We start from the raw sequence: 13556 nt of genomic DNA, 5'->3' as shown, positions 1-13556 counted from the left end.
TCTGGTTTTTACACATTTTGTGGATGTCCCTTTTGACCAGTGGGAAGTGATACTTCTTTGTAGTGCAGATTTGCATTGCCCGCTTGCTTGCTTGGCCAAAAAGGGCGTATGCGTTTTCTCCTGAATATATTCAGGAGAAAACGCATACGCCCTTTTTGGCCAAGTGCATCATTGTCGAAGTTGTGCCCCTCTTCCTGTGCTTTACAGGCGATTCCAACGTACCTCTTGAAATCTCTTTCCTGCTATTCTGCCTCGCTTTCAAGTCCGCCTCGTTGCCTTCCCTCAACAGATTTTTGGACGATAGTTGGCCTTGATTACGCTGCCAGTTTGTGAATTGCTGTGCCCCTGAGCTCCATTTTTCAACTCGTTTCTTGTGAGCTGAACGCAAGTCCAAACTTTTGGTTCAGGACCTATACTGGTTCCCGGTGGGTGGCTGAGACTTTGGTTAATTCTTCTTCCTGCCGGGAAATTAGAGTGACATGTGCCCATCCAAATGCCTAACAGCTACTCTCTCATTGGTTCTCCCTCTTCCCTTTCATCCTCTGCCAAATTGGCAACCTGTGCGAACCAGGAGCTTAAAGGGGCTGTCTCTCCAAGTTGGGAGATTGATAGGAAAGCAGTTGGAAAGTCAAACCGGAGCACCAGGAGAGGGGCTCTTCGTTGAGTTTTAGAAACCTTTCGTATTCACAGTGTGTCCATTCTCTAGGTTTCCCGTACATGTTATAGCTGTAGTAATATTCCCTTCAACCTGGAGAGCTGGGACCCATGGAATGGGTGCCATGCATTATTGCTTTAAAGGGTCTGCATTTGCTCACCCAATCTCACCAATCCTCTCAGTCCCAAGTGTCCAGCCTTATGCCACATCCAGCTGTCATTGTAGATAGGGTCATTCCAGGTTGCATCAGAGACCCTGAAGGAATTGTGAAGAATTACCCTGTTTCTTTGTTCTGTTTTTGAAATAACTGTTTAGAGTGGGTTTGAGCTGATTCTCGCTGCCATGTTTATGCCAGTCTAGACACACTTGATTCCCTTACGGAGACATATCAATACATAGGTTTTAAGATTCTTACTAGTCAGATCTATTCCTCTGCGGGAAATATGGGGTTTTGAGTCCCTTTCACTGAGGAAGGTGTAGGTCTTGTCTATTCCATAGTTGGTTTTTGGAACGGTACCTGTGCTTATATCAAACTCTGGTTTGATGCATCACCCCACCTCTCCTTCCCCCTTAAGCAGGCATATGAGTGTTTTCTAAATGTGAGACTCTGTTCTCTTGCCTAACTCAGTTCATGTGTAGCCATGTTTACAGGATCTTCCTAAGTGATATCTTATGATAAGTTTCTTTTCCTGTGTGACTTCTTTCACTTAGAATCATCGTACCTGAATCCACTCATTTTGCTGCTACTGGTCTTATGACATTGATTTCGTGGCTGAGGGATATTCCATCGTACGTAAGCTCCACAATGTTTGGAACCATTTTTATATTTCCTGGGATATTTCAGGTGTACCCAGGTTGAGGTTCTTGTAAGCAGTGCAGCCCTCAATTTGGGGGTGGCTCTGTGTTATGGATTTTCAGTTTTCCCAAGGTATATTCCCTAGACTGGAAGTGCCCTTGGCTCTGTAGCTCTGTTGTTTACTTGTTTTAGGGAACACAATGCACTCCTCCAGTGAGGCAGTTGGCAACTTACATCCCACCCATCAGCATAACAAGGCTCCCTGTTCTCCAGGGCCTGTCTTGCCTTTCTGGTTTTTACACATTTTGTGGATGTCCCTTTTGACCAGTGGGAAGTGATACTTCTTTGTAGTGCAGATTTGCATTGCCCGCTTGCTTGCTTGGCCAAAAAGGGCGTATGCGTTTTCTCCTGAATATATTCAGGAGAAAACGCATACGCCCTTTTTGGCCAAGTGCATCATTGTCGAAGTTGTGCCCCTCTTCCTGTGCTTTACAGGCGATTCCAACGTACCTCTTGAAATCTCTTTCCTGCTATTCTGCCTCGCTTTCAAGTCCGCCTCGTTGCCTTCCCTCAACAGATTTTTGGACGATAGTTGGCCTTGATTACGCTGCCAGTTTGTGAATTGCTGTGCCCCTGAGCTCCATTTTTCAACTCGTTTCTTGTGAGCTGAACGCAAGTCCAAACTTTTGGTTCAGGACCTATACTGGTTCCCGGTGGGTGGCTGAGACTTTGGTTAATTCTTCTTCCTGCCGGGAAATTAGAGTGACATGTGCCCATCCAAATGCCTAACAGCTACTCTCTCATTGGTTCTCCCTCTTCCCTTTCATCCTCTGCCAAATTGGCAACCTGTGCGAACCAGGAGCTTAAAGGGGCTGTCTCTCCAAGTTGGGAGATTGATAGGAAAGCAGTTGGAAAGTCAAACCGGAGCACCAGGAGTGGGGCTCTTCGTTGAGTTTTAGAAACCTTTCGTATTCACAGTGTGTCCATTCTCTAGGTTTCCCGTACATGTTATAGCTGTAGTAATATTCCCTTCTACTTGGAAGCTGGGACCCAAGGAATGGGTGCCATGCATTATTGCTTTAAAGGGTCTGCATTTGCTCACCCAATCTCACCAATCCTCTCAGTCCCAAGTGTCCAGCCTTATGCCACATCCAGCTGTCATTGTAGATAGGGTCATTCCAGGTTGCATCAGCGACCCTGAAGGAATTGTGAAGAATTTACCTGTTTCTTTGTTCTGTTTTTGAAATTCCTTTTTAGAGTGGGTTTGAGCTGATTCACGCTGCCATGTTTATGCCAGTCTAGACACACTTGATTCCCTTAAGGAGACATATCAATACATAGGTTTTAAGATTCTTACTAGTCAGATCTATTCCTCTGCGGGAAATATGGGGTTTTGAGTCCCTTTCACTGAGGAAGGTGTAGGTCTTGTCTATTCCATAGTTGGATTTTGGAACGGTACCTGTGCTTATATCAAACTCTGGTTTGATGCATCACCCCACCTCTCCTTCCCCCTTTAGCAGGCATAAGAGTGTTTTCTAAATGTGAGACTCTGTTCTCTTTCCTAACTCAGTTCATGTGTAGCCATGTTTACAGGATCTTCCTAAGTGATATCTTATGATAAGTTTCTTTTCCTGTGTGACTTCTTTCACTTAGAATCATCGTACCTGAATCCACTCATTTTGCTGCTACTGGTCTTATGACATTGATTTCATGGCTGAGGGATATTCCATCGTACGTAATTTCCACAATGTTTGGAACAATTTTTATATTTCCTGGGATATTTCAGGTGTACCCAGGTTGAGGTTCTTGTAAGCAGTGCAGCCCTCAATTTGGGGGTGGCTCTGTGTTATGGATTTTCAGTTTTCCCAAGGTATATTCCCTAGACTTGAAGTGCCCTTGGCTCTGTAGCTCTGTTGTTTACTTGTTTTAGGGAACACAATGCACTCCTCCAGTGAGGCAGTTGGCAACTTACATCCCACCCATCAGCATAACAAGGCTCCCTGTTCTCCAGGGCCTGTCTTGCCTTTCTGGTTTTTACACATTTTGTGGATGTCCCTTTTGACCAGTGGGAAGTGATACTTCTTTGTAGTGCAGATTTGCATTGCCCGCTTGCTTGCTTGGCCAAAAAGGGCGTATGCGTTTTCTCCTGAATATATTCAGGAGAAAACGCATACGCCCTTTTTGGCCAAGTGCATCATTGTCGAAGTTGTGCCCCTCTTCCTGTGCTTTACAGGCGATTCCAACGTACCTCTTGAAATCTCTTTCCTGCTATTCTACCTCGCTTTCAAGTCCGCCTCGTTGCCTTCCCTCAACAGATTTTTGGACGATAGTTGGCCTTGATTACGCTGCCAGTTTGTGAATTGCTGTGCCCCTGAGCTCCATTTTTCAACTCGTTTCTTGTGAGCTGAACGCAAGTCCAAACTTTTGGTTCAGGACCTATACTGGTTCCCGGTGGGTGGCTGAGACTTTGGTTAATTCTTCTTCCTGCCGGGAAATTAGAGTGACATGTGCCCATCCAAATGCCTAACAGCTACTCTCTCATTGGTTCTCCCTCTTCCCTTTCATCCTCTGCCAAATTGGCAACCTGTGCGAACCAGGAGCTTAAAGGGGCTGTCTCTCCAAGTTGGGAGATTGATAGGAAAGCAGTTGGAAAGTCAAACCGGAGCACCAGGAGAGGGGCTCTTCGTTGAGTTTTAGAAACCTTTCGTATTCACAGTGTGTCCATTCTCTAGGTTTCCCGTACATGTTATAGCTGTAGTAATATTCCCTTCAACCTGGAGAGCTGGGACCCATGGAATGGGTGCCATGCATTATTGTTTTAAAGGGTCTGCATTTGCTCACCCAATCTCACCAATCCTCTCAGTCCCAAGTGTCCAGCCTTATGCCACATCCAGCTGTCATTGTAGATAGGGTCATTCCAGGTTGCATCAGAGACCCTGAAGGAATTGTGAAGAATTACCCTGTTTCTTTGTTCTGTTTTTGAAATAACTGTTTAGAGTGGGTTTGAGCTGATTCTCGCTGCCATGTTTATGCCAGTCTAGACACACTTGATTCCCTTACGGAGACATATCAATACATAGGTTTTAAGATTCTTACTAGTCAGATCTATTCCTCTGCGGGAAATATGGGGTTTTGAGTCCCTTTCACTGAGGAAGGTGTAGGTCTTGTCTATTCCATAGTTGGTTTTTGGAACGGTACCTGTGCTTATATCAAACTCTGGTTTGATGCATCACCCCACCTCTCCTTCCCCCTTAAGCAGGCATAAGAGTGTTTTCTAAATGTGAGACTCTGTTCTCTTGCCTAACTCAGTTCATGTGTAGCCATGTTTACAGGATCTTCCTAAGTGATATCTTATGATAAGTTTCTTTTCCTGTGTGACTTCTTTCACTTAGAATCATCGTACCTGAATCCACTCATTTTGCTGCTACTGGTCTTATGACATTGATTTCGTGGCTGAGGGATATTCCATCGTACGTAAGCTCCACAATGTTTGGAACCATTTTTATATTTCCTGGGATATTTCAGGTGTACCCAGGTTGAGGTTCTTGTAAGCAGTGCAGCCCTCAATTTGGGGGTGGCTCTGTGTTATGGATTTTCAGTTTTCCCAAGGTATATTCCCTAGACTGGAAGTGCCCTTGGCTCTGTAGCTCTGTTGTTTACTTGTTTTAGGGAACACAATGCACTCCTCCAGTGAGGCAGTTGGCAACTTACATCCCACCCATCAGCATAACAAGGCTCCCTGTTCTCCAGGGCCTGTCTTGCCTTTCTGGTTTTTACACATTTTGTGGATGTCCCTTTTGACCAGTGGGAAGTGATACTTCTTTGTAGTGCAGATTTGCATTGCCCGCTTGCTTGCTTGGCCAAAAAGGGCGTATGCGTTTTCTCCTGAATATATTCAGGAGAAAACGCATACGCCCTTTTTGGCCAAGTGCATCATTGTCGAAGTTGTGCCCCTCTTCCTGTGCTTTACAGGCGATTCCAACGTACCTCTTGAAATCTGTTTCCTGCTATTCTGCCTCGCTTTCAAGTCCGCCTCGTTGCCTTCCCTCAACAGATTTTTGGACGATAGTTGGCCTTGATTACTCTGCCATTTTGTGAATTGCTGTGCCCCTGAGATCCATTTTTCAACTCGTTTCTTGTGAGCTGAACGCAAGTCCAAACTTTTGGTTCAGGACCTATACTGGTTCCCGGTGGGTGGCTGAGACTTTGGTTAATTCTTCTTCCTGCCGGGAAATTAGAGTGACATGTGCCCATCCAAATGCCTAACAGCTACTCTCTCATTGGTTCTCCCTCTTCCCTTTCATCCTCTGCCAAATTGGCAACCTGTGCGAACCAGGAGCTTAAAGGGGCTGTCTCTCCAAGTTGGGAGATTGATAGGAAAGCAGTTGGAAAGTCAAACCGGAGCACCAGGAGTGGGGCTCTTCGTTGAGTTTTAGAAACCTTTCGTATTCACAGTGTGTCCATTCTCTAGGTTTCCCGTACATGTTATAGCTGTAGTAATATTCCCTTCTACTTGGAGAGCTGGGACCCAAGGAATGGGTGCCATGCATTATTGCTTTAAAGGGTCTGCATTTGCTCACCCAATCTCACCAATCCTCTCAGTCCCAAGTGTCCAGCCTTATGCCACATCCAGCTGTCATTGTAGATAGGGTCATTCCAGGTTGCATCAGCGACCCTGAAGGAATTGTGAAGAATTTACCTGTTTCTTTGTTCTGTTTTTGAAATTCCTTTTTAGAGTGGGTTTGAGCTGATTCTCGCTGCCATGTTTATGCCAGTCTAGACACACTTGATTCCCTTACGGAGACATATCAATACATAGGTTTTAAGATTCTTACTAGTCAGATCTATTCCTCTGCGGGAAATATGGGGTTTTGAGTCCCTTTCACTGAGGAAGGTGTAGGTCTTGTCTATTCCATAGTTGGTTTTTGGAACGGTACCTGTGCTTATATCAAACTCTGGTTTGATGCATCACCCCACCTCTCCTTCCCCCTTAAGCAGGCATAAGAGTGTTTTCTAAATGTGAGACTCTGTTCTCTTGCCTAACTCAGTTCATGTGTAGCCATGTTTACAGGATCTTCCTAAGTGATATCTTATGATAAGTTTCTTTTCCTGTGTGACTTCTTTCACTTAGAATCATCGTACCTGAATCCACTCATTTTGCTGCTACTGGTCTTATGACATTGATTTCGTGGCTGAGGGATATTCCATCGTACGTAAGCTCCACAATGTTTGGAACCATTTTTATATTTCCTGGGATATTTCAGGTGTACCCAGGTTGAGGTTCTTGTAAGCAGTGCAGCCCTCAATTTGGGGGTGGCTCTGTGTTATGGATTTTCAGTTTTCCCAAGGTATATTCCCTAGACGGGAAGTGCCCTTGGCTCTGTAGCTCTGTTGTTTACTTGTTTTAGGGAACACAATGCACTCCTCCAGTGAGGCAGTTGGCAACTTACATCCCGCCCATCAGCATAACAAGGCTCCCTGTTCTCCAGGGCCTGTCTTGCCTTTCTGGTTTTTACACATTTTGTGGATGTCCCTTTTGACCGGGGGGAAGTGATACTTCTTTGTAGTGCAGATTTGCATTGCCCGCTTGCTTGCTTGGCCAAAAAGGGCGTATGCGTTTTCTCCTGAATATATTCAGGAGAAAACACATACGCCCTTTTTGGCCAAGTGCATCATTGTCGAAGTTGTGCCCCTCTTCCTGTGCTTTACAGGCGATTCCAACGTACCTCTTGAAATATCTTTCCTGCTATTCTGCCTCGCTTTCAAGTCTGCCTCGTTGCCTTCCCTCAACAGATTTTTGGACGATAGTTGGCCTTGATTACTCTGCCAGTTTGTGAATTGCTGTGCCCCTGAGCTCCATTTTTCAACTCGTTTCTTGTGAGCTGAACGCAAGTCCAAACTTTTGGTTCAGGACCTATACTGGTTCCCGGTGGGTGGCTGAGACTTTGGTTAATTCTTCTTCCTGCCGGGAAATTAGCGTGACATGTGCCCATCCAAATGCCTAACAGCTACTCTCTCATTGGTTCTCCCTCTTCCCTTTCATCCTCTGCCAAATTGGCAACCTGTGCGAAGCAGGAGCTTAAAGGGGCTGTCTCTCCAAGTTGGGAGATTGATAGGAAAGCAGTTGGAAAGTCAAACCGGAGCACCAGGAGTGGGGCTCTTCGTTGAGTTTTAGAAACCTTTCGTATTCACAGTGTGTCCATTCTCTAGGTTTCCCGTACATATTATAGCTGTAGTAATATTCCCTTCAACCTGGAGAGCTGGGACCCAAGGAATGGGTGCCATGCATTATTGCTTTAAAGGGTCTGCATTTGCTCACCCAATCTCACCAATCCTCTCAGTCCCAAGTGTCCAGCCTTATGCCACATCCAGCTGTCATTGTAGATAGGGTCATTCCAGGTTGCATCAGAGACCCTGAAGGAATTGTGAAGAATTACCCTGTTTCTTTGTTCTGTTTTTGAAATAACTGTTTAGAGTGGGTTTGAGCTGATTCTCGCTGCCATGTTTATGCCAGTCTAGACACACTTGATTCCCTTACGGAGACATATCAATACATAGGTTTTAAGATTCTTACTAGTCAGATCTATTCCTCTGCGGGAAATATGGGGTTTTGAGTCCCTTTCACTGAGGAAGGTGTAGGTCTTGTCTATTCCATAGTTGGTTTTTGGAACGGTACCTGTGCTTATATCAAACTCTGGTTTGATGCATCACCCCACCTCTCCTTCCCCCTTAAGCAGGCATAAGAGTGTTTTCTAAATGTGAGACTCTGTTCTCTTGCCTAACTCAGTTCATGTGTAGCCATGTTTACAGGATCTTCCTAAGTGATATCTTAGGATAAGTTTCTTTTCCTGTGTGACTTCTTTCACTTAGAATCATCGTACCTGAATCCACTCATTTTGCTGCTACTGGTCTTATGACATTGATTTCATGGCTGAGGGATATTCCATCGTACGTAAGTTCCACAATGTTTGGAACCATTTTTATATTTCCTGGGATATTTTAGGTGTACCCAGGTTGAGGTTCTTGTAAGCAGTGCAGCCCTCAATTTGGGGGTGGCTCTGTGTTATGGATTTTCAGTTTTCCCAAGGTATATTCCCTAGACTGGAAGTGCCCTTGGCTCTGTAGCTCTGTTGTTTACTTGTTTTAGGGAACACAATGCACTACTCCAGTGAGGCAGTTGGCAACTTACATCCCGCCCATCAGCATAACAAGGCTCCCTGTTCTCCAGGGCCTGTCTTGCCTTTCTGGTTTTTACACATTTTGTGGATGTCCCTTTTGACCGGTGGGAAGTGATACTTCTTTGTAGTGCAGATTTGCATTGCCCGCTTGCTTGCTTGGCCAAAAAGGGCGTATGCGTTTTCTCCTGAATATATTCAGGAGAAAACGAATACGCCCTTTTTGGCCAAGTGCATCATTGTCGAAGTTGTGCCCCTCTTCCTGTGCTTTACAGGCGATTCCAACGTACCTCTTGAAATCTGTTTCCTGCTATTCTGCCTCGCTTTCAAGTCCACCTCGTTGCCTTGCCTCAACAGATTTTTGGACGATAGTTGGCTTTGATTACTCTGCCAGTTTGTGAATTGCTGTGCCCCTGAGCTCCATTTTTCAACTCGTTTTTTGTGAGCTGAACGCAAGTCCAAACTTTTGGTTCAGGACATATACTGGTTCCCGGTGGGTGGCTGAGACTTTGGTTAATTCTTCTTCCTGCCGGGAAATTAGAGTGACATGTGCCCATCCAAATGCCTAACAGCTACTCTCTCATTGGTTCTCCCTCATCCCTTTCATCCTCTGCCAAATTGGCAACCTGTGCGAAACAGGAGCTTAAAGGGGCTGTCTCTGAAGTTGGGAGATTGATAGGAAAGCAGTTGGAAATTCAAACCGGAGCACCAGGAGAGGGGCTCTTCGTTGAGTTTTAGAAACCTTTCGTATTCACAGTGTGTCCATTCTCTAGGTTTCCCGTACATGTTATAGCTGTAGTAATATTCCCTTCAACCTGGAGAGCTGGGAACCATGGAATGGGTGCCATGCATTATTGCTTTAAAGGGTCTGCATTTGCTCACCCAATCTCACCAATCCTCTCAGTCCCAAGTGTCCAGCCTTATGCCACATCCAGCTGTCATTGTAGATAGGGTCATGCCAGGTTGCATCAGAGACCCTGAAGGAATTGTGAAGAATTTCCCTGTTTCTTGTTCTGTTTTTTAAATTCCTGTTTAGAGTGGGTTTGAGCTGATTCTCGCTGCCATGTTTATGCCAGTCTAGACACACTTGATTCCCTTACGGAGACATATCAATACATAGGTTTTAAGATTCTTACTAGTCAGATCTATTCCTCTGCGGGAAATATGGGGTTTTGAGTCCCTTTCACTGAGGAAGGTGTAGGTCTTGTCTATTCCATAGTTGGATTTTGGAACGGTACCTGTGCTTATATCAAACTCTGGTTTGATGCATCTCCCCACCTCTCCTTCCCCCTTAAGCAGGCATAAGAATGTTTTCTAAATGTGAGACTCTGTTCTCTTGCCTAACTCAGTTCATGTGTAGCCATGTTTACAGGATCTTCCTAAGTGATATCTTATGATAAGTTTCTTTTCCTGTGTGACTTCTTTCACTTAGAATCATCGTACCTGAATCCACTCATTTTGCTGCTACTGGTCTTATGACATTGATTTCGTGGCTGAGGGATATTCCATCGTACGTAAGTTCCACAATGTTTGGAACCATTTTTATATTTCCTGGGCTATTTCAGGTGTACCCAGGTTGAGGTTATTGTAAGCAGTGCAGCCCTCAATTTGGGGGTGGCTCTGTCTTATGGATTTTCAGTTTTCCCAAGGTATATTCCCTAGACTGGAAGTGCCCTTGGCTCTGTAGCTCTGTTGTTTACTTGTTTTAGGGAACACAATGCACTCCTCCAGTGAGGCAGTTGGCAACTTACATCCCGCCCATCAGCATAACAAGGCTCCCTGTTCTCCAGGGCCTGTCTTGCCTTTCTGGTTTTTACACATTTTGTGGATGTCCCTTTTGACCGGTGGGAAGTGATACTTCTTTGTAGTGCAGATTTGCATTGCCCGCTTGCTTGCTTGGCCAAAAAGGGCGTATGCGTTTTCTCCTGAATATATTCAGGAGAAAACGCATACGCCCTTTTTGGCCAAGTGCATCATTGTCGAAGTTGTGCCCCTCTTCCTGTGCTTTACAGGCGATTCCAACGTACCTCTTGAAATCTGTTTCCTGCTATTCTGCCTCGCTTTCAAGTCCGCCTCGTTGCCTTGACTCAACAGATTTTTGGACGATAGTTGGCCTTGATTTCTCTGCCAGTTTGTGAATTGCTGTGCCCCTGAGCTCCATTTTTCAACTCGTTTCTTGTGAGCTGAACGCAAGTCCAAACTTTTGGTTCAGGACCTATACTGGTTCCCGGTGGGTGGCTGAGACTTTGGTTAATTCTTCTTCCTGCCGGGAAATTAGAGTGACATGTGCCCATCCAAATGCCTAACAGCTACTCTCTCATTGGTTCTCCCTCTTCCCTTTCATCCTTTGCCAAATTGGCAACCTGTGTGAACCAGGAGCTTAAAGGGGCTGTCTCTCCAAGTTTGGAGATTGATAGGAAAGCAGTTGGAAAGTCAAACTGGAGCACCAGGAGAGGGCCTCTTCGTTGAGTTTTAGAAACCTTTCGTATTCACAGTGTGTCCGTTCTCTAGGTTTCCCGTACATGTTATAGCTGTAGTAATATTCCCTTCAACCTGGAGAGCTGGGACCCATGGAATGGGTGCCATGCATTATTGCTTTAAAGGGTCTGCATTTGCTCACCCAATCTCACCAATCCTCTCAGTCCCAAGTGTCCAGCCTTATGCCACATCCAGCTGTCATTGTAGATAGGGTCATTCCAGGTTGCATCAGAGACCCTGAAGGAATTGTAAAGAATTTCCCTGTTTCTTTGTTCTGTTTTTGAAATTCCTTTTTAGAGTGGGTTTGAGCTGATTCTCGCTGCCATGTTTATGCCAGTCTAGACACACTTGATTCCCTTATGGAGACATATCAATACATAGGTTTTAAGATTCTTACTAGTCAGATCTATTCCTCTGCGGGAAATATGGGGTTTTGAGACCCTTTCAGTAAGGAAGGTTTAGGTCTTGTCTATTCCCTAGTTGGTTTTTGGAACGGTACCTGTGCTTATATCAAACTCTGGTTTGATGCATCACCCCACCTCTCCTTCCCCCTTAAGCAGGCATAAGAGTGTTTTCTAAATGTGAGACTCTGTTCTCTTGCCTAACTCAGTTCATGTGTAGCCATGTTTACAGGATCTTCCTAAGTGATATCTTATGATAAGTTTCTTTTCCTGTGTGACTTCTTTCACTTAGAATCATCGTACCTGAATCCACTCATTTTGCTGCTACTGGTCTTATGACATTGATTTCGTGGCTGAGGGATATTCCATCGTACGTAAGTTCCACAATGTTTGGAACCATTTTTATATTTCCTGGGATATTTCAGGTGTACCCAGGTTGAGGTTCTTGTAAGCAGTGCAGCCCTCAATTTGGGGGTGGCTCTGTGTTATGGATTTTCAGTTTTCCCAAGGTATATTTCCTAGACTGGAAGTGCCCTTGGCTCTGTAGCTCTGTTGTTTACTTGTTTTAGGGAACACAATGCACTCCTCCAGTGAGGCAGTTGGCAACTTACATCCCGCCCATCAGCATAACAAGGCTCCCTGTTCTCCAGGGCCTGTCTTGCCTTTCTGGTTTTTACACATTTTGTGGATGTCCCTTTTGACCGGTGGGAAGTGATACTTCTTTGTAGTGCAGATTTGCATTGCCCGCTTGCTTGCTTGGCCAAAAAGGGCGTATGCGTTTTCTCCTGAATATATTCAGGAGAAAACGCATACACCCTTTTTGGCCAAGTGCATCATTGTCGAAGTTGTGCCCCTCTTCCTGTGCTTTACAGGCGATTCCAACGTACCTCTTGAAATCTGTTTCCTGCTATTCTGCCTCGCTTTCAAGTCCGCCTCGTTGCCTTCCCTCAACAGATTTTTGGACGATAGTTGGCCTTGATTACTCTGCCAGTTTGTGAATTGCTGTGCCCCTGAGCTCCATTTTTCAACTCGTTTTTTGTGAGCTGAACGCAAGTCCAAACTTTTGGTTCAGGACCTATACTGGTTCCCGGTGGGTGGCTGAGGCTTTGGTTAATTCTTCTTCCTGCCGGGAAATTAGAGTGACATGTGCCCATCCAAATGCCTAACAGCTACTCTCTCATTGGTTCTCCCTCTTCCCTTTCATCCTCTACCAAATTGGCATCCTGTGTGAACCAGGAGCTTAAAGGGGCTGTCTCTCCAAGTTGGGAGATTGATAGGAAAGCAGTTGGAAAGTCAAACCGGAGCACCAGGAGAGGGGCTCTTCGTTGAGTTTTAGAAACCTTTCGTATTCACAGTGTGTCCATTCTCTAGGTTTCCCGTACACGTTATAGCTGTAGTAATATTCCCTTCAACCTGGAGAGCTGGGACCCATGGAATGGGTGCCATGCATTATTGCTTTAAACGGTCTGCATTTGCTCACCGAATCTCACCAATCCTCTCAGTCCCAAGTGTCCAGCCTTATGCCACATCCAGCTGTCATTGTAGATAGGGTCATTCCAGGTTGCATCAGAGACCCTGAAGGAATTGTGAAGAATTACCCTGTTTCTTTGTTCTGTTTTTGAAATTCCTGTTTAGAGTGGGTTTGAGCTGATTCTCGCTGCCATGTTTATGCCAGTCTAGACACACTTGATTCCCTTACGGAGACATATCAATACATAGGTTATAAGATTCTTACTAGTCAAATCTATTCCTCTGCGGGAAATATGAGGTTTTGAGTCCCTTTCACTGAGGAAGGTGTAGGTCTTGTCTATTCCCTAGTTGGTTTTTGGAACGGTACCTGTGCTTATATCAAACTCTGGTTTGATGCATCACCCCACCTCTCCTTCCCCCTTAAGCAGGCAAAAGTGTGTTTTCTAAATGTGAGACTCTGTTCTCTTACCTAAATCAGTTCATGTGTAGCCATGTTTACAGGATCTTCCTAAGTGATATCTTATGATAAGTTTCTTTTCCTGTGTGACTTCTTTCACTTAGAATCATCGTACCTGAATCCA

The sequence above is a fragment of the Mesoplodon mirus genome, assembly GCF_964341445.2.
Source record: "Mesoplodon mirus genome assembly, chromosome: 9".
NCBI classification, from domain to species: Eukaryota; Metazoa; Chordata; class Mammalia; order Artiodactyla; family Ziphiidae; genus Mesoplodon; species Mesoplodon mirus.
The sequence above is the reverse complement of the archived record's forward strand: the minus strand, read 5'-3'. Positions refer to the sequence as shown.